This window comes from Podarcis muralis, chromosome 9 (assembly GCF_964188315.1).
Source record: "Podarcis muralis chromosome 9, rPodMur119.hap1.1, whole genome shotgun sequence".
Lineage (NCBI taxonomy): Eukaryota > Metazoa > Chordata > Lepidosauria > Squamata > Lacertidae > Podarcis > Podarcis muralis.
Genome location: NC_135663.1, coordinates 6021060 through 6031161, shown reverse-complemented (window position 1 = coordinate 6031161; position 10102 = coordinate 6021060).

Here is a 10102-nt window from a genome sequence, read left to right as displayed (position 1 = left end):
GATGAATGATTACAACTTAAAAACAAAAATAAAATACCACATTAAACTAATGGAACATTAAAATATTAAAATGTAGCCTCATTGCAGGAGGAGAAGGAAAAGAAAAAAGAAAGAGGGAGGGAGGGAATCAGATTGGCTCCAAGCCAAAGGCCAGGAGGAACAACTCTGTCTTACAGGCCCTGCGGAAAGAAATCAGATCCTGCAGGGCCCTGATCTCATGAGACAGAGCGTTCCACCAGGCCGGGGCCAGTGTTGAAAAGGCCCTGCCTCTGGTTGAGGCTAATCTAACTTCCTTAGGGCCCTTCTCTGTCATCCCCTTCTCCTTGTGCCCTCCATCTTTCCCAACATCAGGGTCTTTTCCAGGGAGTCTTCTCTTCTCACAAGGTGGCCAAAGTCTTGGAGCCTCAGCTTCAGGATCTGTCCTTCCAGTGAGCACTCAGGGCTGATTTCCTTAAGAATGGAGAGGTTTGATCTTCTTGCAGTCCATGGGACTCTCAAGAGTCTCCTCCAGCACCAGAATTCAAAAGCATCAATTCTTCGATGATTTATTTCCTACCCCGCCTTTTTCCTCCCAGGAGCTCCAGTCACCCTCCATTAATCCCCACAGCAACCCTGTGAGGTAGGCCAGGCTAAGAGGCAGTGACTAGTTCTTGGCTAATAAAATTTGAGTTGCAGTTGTGGCATACAAAAACAATCTAACATCCTTTTATGGGCAATTCCAGACCTATTATTCCAAGAAGAAAGGCCTCTGGATTCTTAACAAATGTGTATTTCAGCATTTTTTCCAGCTCATTATAAATCTTCTCCCAGAAGTCTTTCACCTTGGGGCACCACATATGGTGAAAGGTACCCTCCTTTTCTTTACATTTCCAGCATAGATTATCACTATTGTGATATATCTTTGCTAACTTTACAGGGGTCAAGTGCCATCTATACATCATTTTCATTATATTTTCCTTTAACATTGTAGCATTTTACATTGGATGTAGCATTTTACATTGGGGTACAGGAGAATCATGTATTATACAGTGCAGATGGCAAAACCTACTGGACTCCCAAGGTCACCTTTCATGGCCCAGTGGGAATTTGAACCCTGGACACTCCCAGACCTTTAGTCTTACACTCTCTAACTACACCAACTCCAGTGTGTTAACATACTCAAAATTAAGTGCCTAATTGGGATTAAAGTTTAGCCAGGACCTTGCGCAATTAAACAGGACAAAAGCGCTCCGGGTGACCTGTTTATTGGGCGTGTGCCCTCATTTGCTATTTACTGAGCATTCTGATTTGTTTACAGGGGGGTTACATGCTGTTGCATCAAACAAACAGCCCATGCTTTCCAGTGTGCTTTCTTGTTGCTTTCCTCTAGACCAGATGTTTTCAACCTTTTTTGGCGTCCACGGCTCCCTTGGCCAACTGCATTCTTTTTGCTGAATCCCTGTGGGGCTCAGGTGCCCAGTTATGTCACCTCTTGCCTGCAGAGCTGGCAGCCTCTTACCCTTTTTTGAATATCCTCCCTTGTGGAATGTTCCCTCCTCTCCCCTCTCCTTGGGAGTCCTCTGGGCAGCCACTGCTGCTGCCCCTGGTCTCTGAGCTGCCCCCCTCCCATTTGCCTGCAGAGCTTATGGCCAGAGCTGCTGCAATAAACAGCTGTGCAAGCCTTGGGGAGGCAGAGATGCGAGAACGCATCAGGGAAGGGAGGAAAGGAAAAAGAAACTGAGGCCATTGTTGCCCACGACACCCCTGACCATCATTCAAGGCACCCCAGGGCGCCATGGCACACTGGTTGAAAACCACTGCTCTAGACTAATGGTTCTCAAAAAAAAAAACCAAAAAACCCGGGCCACATGGGGGACCACTTAATGATTTCTCCCTGAATGGTAGGGGCAACCCAGCAAGATGGGTGGGGTATAAATAGTAAAATTATTATTAAAAAATAATGCCTGTTGTTGCATTTGCTTTTTTAAAAAAAGATATTTATTAAAATTTTCAAAATATTACAAAAAGAAAAATACAAAGTAAAAATAGTTAAAAAACAATTCCATCTTTCCATCACTTATTTCATTTGCTTGTTTCCCGGACCTCCTCACACCTCCCTTTTTGTATTCCAATTCAATTTGTTAGTTCAGCAAATCCTTTCCCTCTTTGTTTATCCTAGTCTTTAATCTTAAAATATTGTAACATTAAATTTTTACCTGTTAATAATCCATTTTTTTCATATTCCTTATAGCGTTATAGCTAAAAACCACTTAACTTTTTATCCAACATCATTCTAAAATTCATTAATTTTACAATATTTCTGTAGATAGTCTTTAAATGTCTTCCAATCTTCTTCCACCGACTCTTCTCCCTGGTCTCGGATTCTGCCGGTCATTTTTGCCAGTTCCATATAGTCCATCACCTTCATCTGCCATTCTTCCAGGGTGGGTAGATCTTGTGTCTTCCAATACTTTGCTATAAGTATTCTTGCTGCTGTCGTGGCATACATAAAGAAAGTTCTATCCTTCTTTGGCACCAATTGGCCTACGATGCCCAGGAGGAAGGCCTCTGGTTTCTTCAAGAAGGTATATTTAAATACCTTTTTCATTTCATTATATATCATCTCCCAGAAAGCCTTAATCCTTGGGCACGTCCACCAAAGGTGAAAGAATGTACCTTCAGTTTCTTTACATTTCCAACATTTATTGTCGGGCAAATGATAGATTTTTGCAAGCTTGACTGGTGTCATGTTGTTGCATTTGCAATGCCCTGTGCTGGATGTTGTATGACTACATACCTATTGCATTAACATCTGTAGTGATGGATTGCTTTGAAAGACTGGTCCTTCAACACCTTAGAACCTGCTTTCCACAGGACTTTGATAAACATCAGTTTGCCTATAGAAGAAATAGGTCCACAGATGATGCGATAGCTACCGCCTTTCATCTTGCAGCTAGTCATCTAGAGAAACTGGAGAACTATGTCAGGATGTTGTTTATTGATTATAGCTCAGCTTTTAATACCATCCTTCCGGACACCCTCATTAAAAAGTTGACATGAACCTTTCTTCTACTATCTGTGACTGGATTAAAGACTTTCTGATAGATCGGACACAAACAGTGAGGATTGGACATGTAACATCTAATTCCTTAAAAATCAGCCTTGGCACACCACATGGATATGTGCTAAGTCCCTACCTGTATTCATTGTATACATACAATTGTGTATCATCTGACCCGTCTACTGCAATTATTAAGTTTGCAGATGACACCACCATAATGGGTTTAATAACAGGTGGAGATGAATCAGCGTTTAGAGGGGAGGTCCAGAAAATATCTACATGGTGCCTAGGGAACAACTTGCACCTTAATATCAGCAAGACAAAGGAGATGGTGTTGGACTTTCAGAGGAAGAGAGGAGAACTAGCCCCGCTGTACATCGGGGAGGGCTGTGTGGAGAGAGTGTCTTCCTTTAAATTCCTAGGAGTTTATCTCAGTGAAGACCTTACTTGGAAAATTAATACAACCCAGGTGGTTAAGAAAGCCCAACAGAGACTCCATCTCAGAGTATTGCGAAAGAACGATGTCAGTCAACATTTGATGATCTCCTTCTACCGGTCCACAATAGAAAGTGTCCTTTCATACTGCATCACGGTGTGGTACTCTGGTTTGACTTCATCTGATAGGAAGTCCCTACAGAGGGTGGTGAACACAGCACAAAATATTATGGGCTGTCCTGTGAATCCGCTGGATGAAATAACGGAAGAACGTTGCCTCAGGAGAGTGAGGAAAATTCTCAGGGATAATAATAATAATAATAATAATTTATTATTTGTACCCCGCCCATCTGGCTGGGTTTCCCCAGCCACTCTGGGCAGCTTCCATAAAAACCAAAGATACAATAAAATATCACAGATTAAAAACTTCCATGAACAGGGCTGCCTTAAGATGCCTTCTGAATGTCAGGTAGTTATTTATCGCTTTGACATCTGATGGGAGGGCGTTCCACAGGGCGGGCGCCACTACCGAGAAGGCCCTCTGCCTGGTTCCCTGTAACTTGGCTTCTCGCAATGAGGGAACCGCCAGAAGGCCCTCGGAGCTGGACCTCAGTGTCCGGGCAGAACGATGGGGGAGGAGACGCTCCTTCAGGTATACTGGGCCGAGGCCGTTTAGGGCTTTAAAGGTCAACACCAGCACTTTGAATTGTGCTCGGAAACGTACTGGGAGCCAATGTAGGTCTTTCAAGACCGGTGTTATGTGGTCTCGGCGGCCGCCCCCAGTCACCAGTCTAGCTGCCGCATTCTGGATTAGTTGTAGTTTCCGAGTCACCTTCAAAGGTAGCCCCACGTAGAGCGCATTGCAGTAGTCCAAGCGGGAGATAACTAGAGCATGCACCACTCTGGCGAGACAGTCCGCGGGCAGGTAGGGTCTCAGCCTGCGTACCAGGTGGAGTTGGTAGACAGCTGCCCTGGATACAGAATTAACCTGCGCCTCCATGGACAGCTGTGAGTCCAGAATGACTCCTAGGCTGCGCACCTGGTCCTTCAGGGGCACAGTTACCCCATTCAGGACCAGGGAGTCCTCCACACGAGCCCGCTCCCTGTCTCCCAAAAACAGTACTTCTGTCTTGTCAGGATTCAACCTCAATCCATTAGCCACCATCCATCCTCCAACCGCCTCCAGGCACTCACACAGGACCTTCACTGCCTTCACTGGTTCTGATTTAAAAGAGAGGTAGAGCTGGGTATCATCTGCATATTGATGAACACCCAGTCCAAACCCCCTGATGATCTCTCTCAGCGGCTTCATATAGATGTTAAAAAGCATGGGGGAGAGGACAGAACCCTGAGGCACCCCACAAGTGAGGGCCCAGGGGTCTGAACACTCATCCCCCACCACCACTTTCTGAACACGGCCCAGGAGGAAGGAGCGGAACCACTGTATGACAGTGCCCCCAGCTCCCAGCCCCTCTAGGCGGTCCAGAAGGATGTTATGGTCGATTGTATCAAAGGCCGCTGAGAGATCCAGCAGAACTAGGAAACAACTCTCACCTTTGTCCCTAGCTCGCCAGAGATCATCAACCAGCGCGACCAAGGCAGTTTCAGTCCCATGGTGAGGCCTGAATCCCGATTGGAAGGGATCCAAATGGTCCGCATCCTCCAGGCGTGCCTGGAGTTGTTCAGCAACCACGCGCTCAATCACCTTGCCCAAGAATGGAAGATTTGAGACTGGGCGATAGTTGGCCATACTGGCCGGGTCTAAAGATGGTTTTTTAAGAAGCGGTTTAACGACCGCCTCTTTCAGCGGATCTGGGAATGTTCCCTCACAGAGGGAAGCATTCACCACCCCGCAGAGCCCATCGCCCAGCCCTTCCCGGCTTGCTTTTATTAGCCAGGATGGGCAAGGATCAAGGAGACAGGTGGTTGGTTTCACGCGTCCAAGCAGCCTGTCCACATCCTCGGGGGTAACGGATTGAAATTGATTCCATGCAACTTGACCAGACAGAGCTCCAGCACTCTCCCGCCCCAGCCCTGCTCCCACGGTGGTGTCTAGCTCCTTCCGAATATGAGTGATTTTATCTGCAAAAAACTTTGCAAAATCGTTGCAGGAGATCTTGGGGTCTTTACAAGGCCCCGGTGGTAAAGGTGGTTCCGTTAAATTGCGAACCACCTGAAAGAGTCTCCTGCTACTATTTTCTGCAGATGCAATAGAGGTGGCGAAGAAAGTCTTCTTCGCCGTCGCTATCGCCACTTGGTAGGCTCGACGTTGAGCTCTAACCTGTGTCCGGTCAGATTCGGAGTGAGTTTTCTGCCACCGACGCTCTAGCCGTCTCAGCGATTGTTTCATCGCCCTCAGCTCCGAAGAAAACCACGGGGCTGTCCGGGCTCCATGCAATCGGAGAGGGCGCTTCGGAGCCAGACAGTCGATAGCCCTGGTTAACTCCGCATTCCAGCGGGCCACCAGGGAATCAGCTGAAAGGCCATCAACATGGGATAAAGCATCCCCTACCACTCTCTGGAAACCATTTGGATCCATTAAGTGGCGGGGGCGGACCATCCGAATTGGTCCTACCTCCCTGCAGAGGGGAAGGGTCGCGGAGAAGTCCAGTTGCACCAGGAAGTGATCTGACCATGGCACTTCTTTTGTTTCACTTTTACTTAGTGTCAGATCACCCACGTCACTAGAGGTGAACACCAGGTCTAAGGCATGTCCATGACTATGAGTTGGGCCAAACTTATTCAGGGACAGCCCCATGGAGGCCATGCTTTCCACGAAGTCCCGAGCGGCCCCTTGTAAGGTCGTGTCGGCATGGATGTTAAAATCCCCTAGGACAACCAAACTAGGTGTCTCCAGGAGAAAATCCGACACAACCTGAAGCAGCTCGGACAGGGAATCCTTGGTGCAGCGGGGAGGTCGGTACACCAAAAGGAATCCTGTACTGCCCCTATTGCCCAACTTCCAGAACATGCACTCAGAAAACTGGATCTTCCCAGTAGGACGCCCGGTGCAAGCTAGTGACTTCCTAAAAATCACTGCAACCCCCCCTCCCCGCCCACATGACCTGGGTTGCTGTGCGTAAGAGAAACCTGGTGGGCAAGCAGCGGCAAGGACAGGCCCATCTGCTTCCTCCAACCAGGTCTCTGTCACACATGCCAGGTCAAATCCTCCATCCACAATCAGGTCGTGGATGGCAGTGGTTTTATTCATCATTGACCTGGCATTGCACAGCAACACTTTCAGGTCATGTGGGTATCCCTTGCTGATTCCAGTATCCATCCGGTCAAGGCCAGACCCGGAGGCAGGGATAGTCTTCAAACAACGACTAAACCTGCCTCCTCGGTAATGACATGGTCTGGTCTTAGCGTAACTCCGCCTCCTGCCCATGATCACCGAGATCGGATGTCCCAGTGCTTCCCCCCCTGTGGAACTTGTCCCAGCCATCGTGTTGGCTGGGGAGCCACTCCCAGGCAGCCCTGATCCCACCCCTTAAAAACAAAACATAAACTATACAGAACCAATAAAACAACAACAACAAAAAGGAACACAACAGTTATACTAAAATTAATCCCCAACCAACAATCCCACCCACCTACCCACCCCCAGCAAAGGGAAAAAGGGAAAAAAGGAATAAAAATTTAAATTGCCACCGACTGCTTGAGGACATTTTAAAGTACATTAGCCACCTGGAACAGGGAAGCAATGGCAGAACACTTCCCACACTTCCCCAACAGTTTGTTCCAAATAAGGGCCTGGGCCACGCCCCCTGGGCCAGTTGGAGAAGGCCCTGGAAGGGAGCAGGCCCTGCAGTCCTCACCCAGCCGATGGTCCGAGGCTTCCCCGCTGCAGGAGTCCCTTTATAGCTGGGAGAGATGGCCTGGGCCACGCCCCTTGGGCCAGTTGGAAAAGGCCCTGGAAGGGAGCAGGCCCTGCAGTCCTCACCCAGCCGATGGGAGAGATGGCCGATGGATGATTCACACCCTGGCCGGCACTTTCTTGATCTCCTGCTCTCGGGCAGAAGATATGGAAGCATGAATAGTTGCACCAACAGGGTAAAGAACAGCTTCTATCCGTGGGCAGTTAGGCTGCTGAACGAAAAGATAACAGGTCAACTGACTTTTGGGTTTGGTGTGTGTGTGTGTGTGTGTGTATGTGTCAGTAAACGAGGGGAATTAAGACTAAGAGAGCTGAGTGGGGGGTGCTTGTGTAATCTCACTGTATACAAGTTGTACAAGTGACAATAAAGTATTTCATTTTTACAGATTCTGAGGCCACCTTGCATTGTGCGCTTTTATTATTGTTTTGTTGACATGCTAATTTTTGTGTAAACTGCGTTTGAGCTTGTCAACAGGCCATATAAAAATGTTTTATGATAAACTGTACCATGCACTTTTGGGCATGTGAAAGTTTATGCCACAGTATATCTATTACCCTTTGAAGTATCACCGCGACTTTTAATGCAGATTAGAATCAGGCTGAGCATTTCTGTGCTAGCCATTAAACTCTTAACAGTGTCCTTAGCAACAGAGGAGGATATGTAGCATATATATTTGAGAGCGGTTGTTCACATCCATCTGTACTTCACGCTTGCTGACCAAGGCAATAACTATGAAGAGCAGCAACTATAAAAAGAATGAACTGGGAAACAGATGGACGTTTAGACAGGCCATGAATAATTCTGAAACTCGTGATAGCTATGCCATTATGGCAATTTATGGGCAATATATCCTCCCTTAGCTGTGTTGGGGTTTTTTTCTCCTTTTCTGCAGTTTATATTCTAGGGGGGGTTGACCACAGCTGTATGCTGTATTCTAAATGTGCCCCCCACCATCTATTTGAATGAAGTTGTTATGATATTTGGAAGACTGAAATCAAGACAGCTGGTAATACCTAACGTAGAATTTGTTCCTACTGCACACCACCAATGTTTTCAGGAAGCTCACCGTTATGCTCCCAATCTCTTTCCTGGAGCCAGTTCAGACTGAGTGTATACTAGATGTGAATATTTTTTGCTCCAATAGACATCACTTTACATTTGGAGCTAATCCACGAGAAAGGTGTGTTAGTTCTTTGCTAAATTGCAGTTCTGCGTAGGGGTGATTTTGCAGCTGAGAACCGGTGATGGAAGACTCCTTACTGTCCATGGCCCCCACCCCCATGCTACGCTTTCCACTGCAACTTCCCCCGCCTCTCCTCCTCCAGGGTTCCATACAACCATTTGTTTTCCTTTCACTCAGCTTGGAGATGTCTTTGGCTGGGGGATGGGGCAGGGCATTTACACTCTCTATGGGATTTTCCTATCTTGAATAATTTGGTCTTGCCCACAAGTTTGGTTTAAGGGCTGTTTTTAGAATCCTAAGCTACTAGCCCTCATGGCTGCAAACATGAGCATAGCCAGGATTTATGGGGGGGGGGGGGGAGGCATTATGTTAGAGGGGGCAGAACCGAGTTATCTGCAATGCAATTGGTCAGTTAGTTAAGTAGTATGCCTTCACCTAGGAAATGCAAGCATGAAAACTTCCTAAATTTACATAATTTTACACTTGCTGTTCTTTTAAACATCAGGGGTTCGGAAATGGACAAACTAATAAATAACCCAAATGAAATGAATTATTGGCGTTTTCCACTGTACTGCAAACTTTCCAAGAGACCCACCTAGCTCAACACCCGGGCACCAGACCAAATTTTAGGGCCAAAGGTCTTTTTTTTTTTTTGCTACCTTTGTGGCCTTTTACAAGCCACATAGCGTCCTTGTGGCTAAGGGATGTTGCTCTATGCCTCTGGGTCAATCATTTGTTCATTTCCTACCCTTAAAAAATACAAGAGGCACCCCACCTTTCTGCTTCAGGCAGTTTCAGAGCTCCCAGAACTGCCGCTGCTTGTGTAAAAAAATAAAACAGTTGTTCACGGTTATAATCCCAGCTAGCTCAGCTTCATGAAAGCATTCGGACATGACCACAACTAAATGCCATGCAAATGCCCAGGCAGATCCATTAATTAAATCAGCTGTTCAGCAAAGGCCTTAATTGGGCTGTGACAAGCTCCCGGAACAATTGTGACGAGAGTTTATTCCTCGTCTGTTGTTCTTATTAACTGCCACTTCCTCTGCAACGACGCTGGAAAACTGCTTATCTGCACGAGGTTCATCGCCTCCCAGGAACCTAAGAAGAGCTCTGAAAAATGAGGCCAAGGGTTAATCTAGATCAGAGGTAGGGAATCTCATGCCCAGGGGCCAAATGCAGTCCTGTCTGGCCCTCAGAAGTCTCTCCATGCCACACTCCCATCTTCTCAGGCTGCACCCTTCACTGGCCTTGTTTTACACCCTCCTTGAATGTTTCTGACGGGCTGGGATGTGCCCTTGAACCCCGAGATGCCACTTGCTTCTCTGGATGGGGGATAAGGAAGAGGGTGTGCAGGTGGGTGCACAAAATCTAGCCTAAAGGTAAAGGTAAAGGGATCCCTGACCATTAGGTCCAGTTGTGGACGACTCTGGGGTTGCAGTACTCATCTCGCTTTCCTGGCCAAGGGAGCCGGCGTACAGCTTCCGGTTCATGTGGCCAGCATGACTAAGCCGCTTCTGGCGAACCAGAGCAGCGCACGGAAACGCCGTTTACCTTCCCACCAGA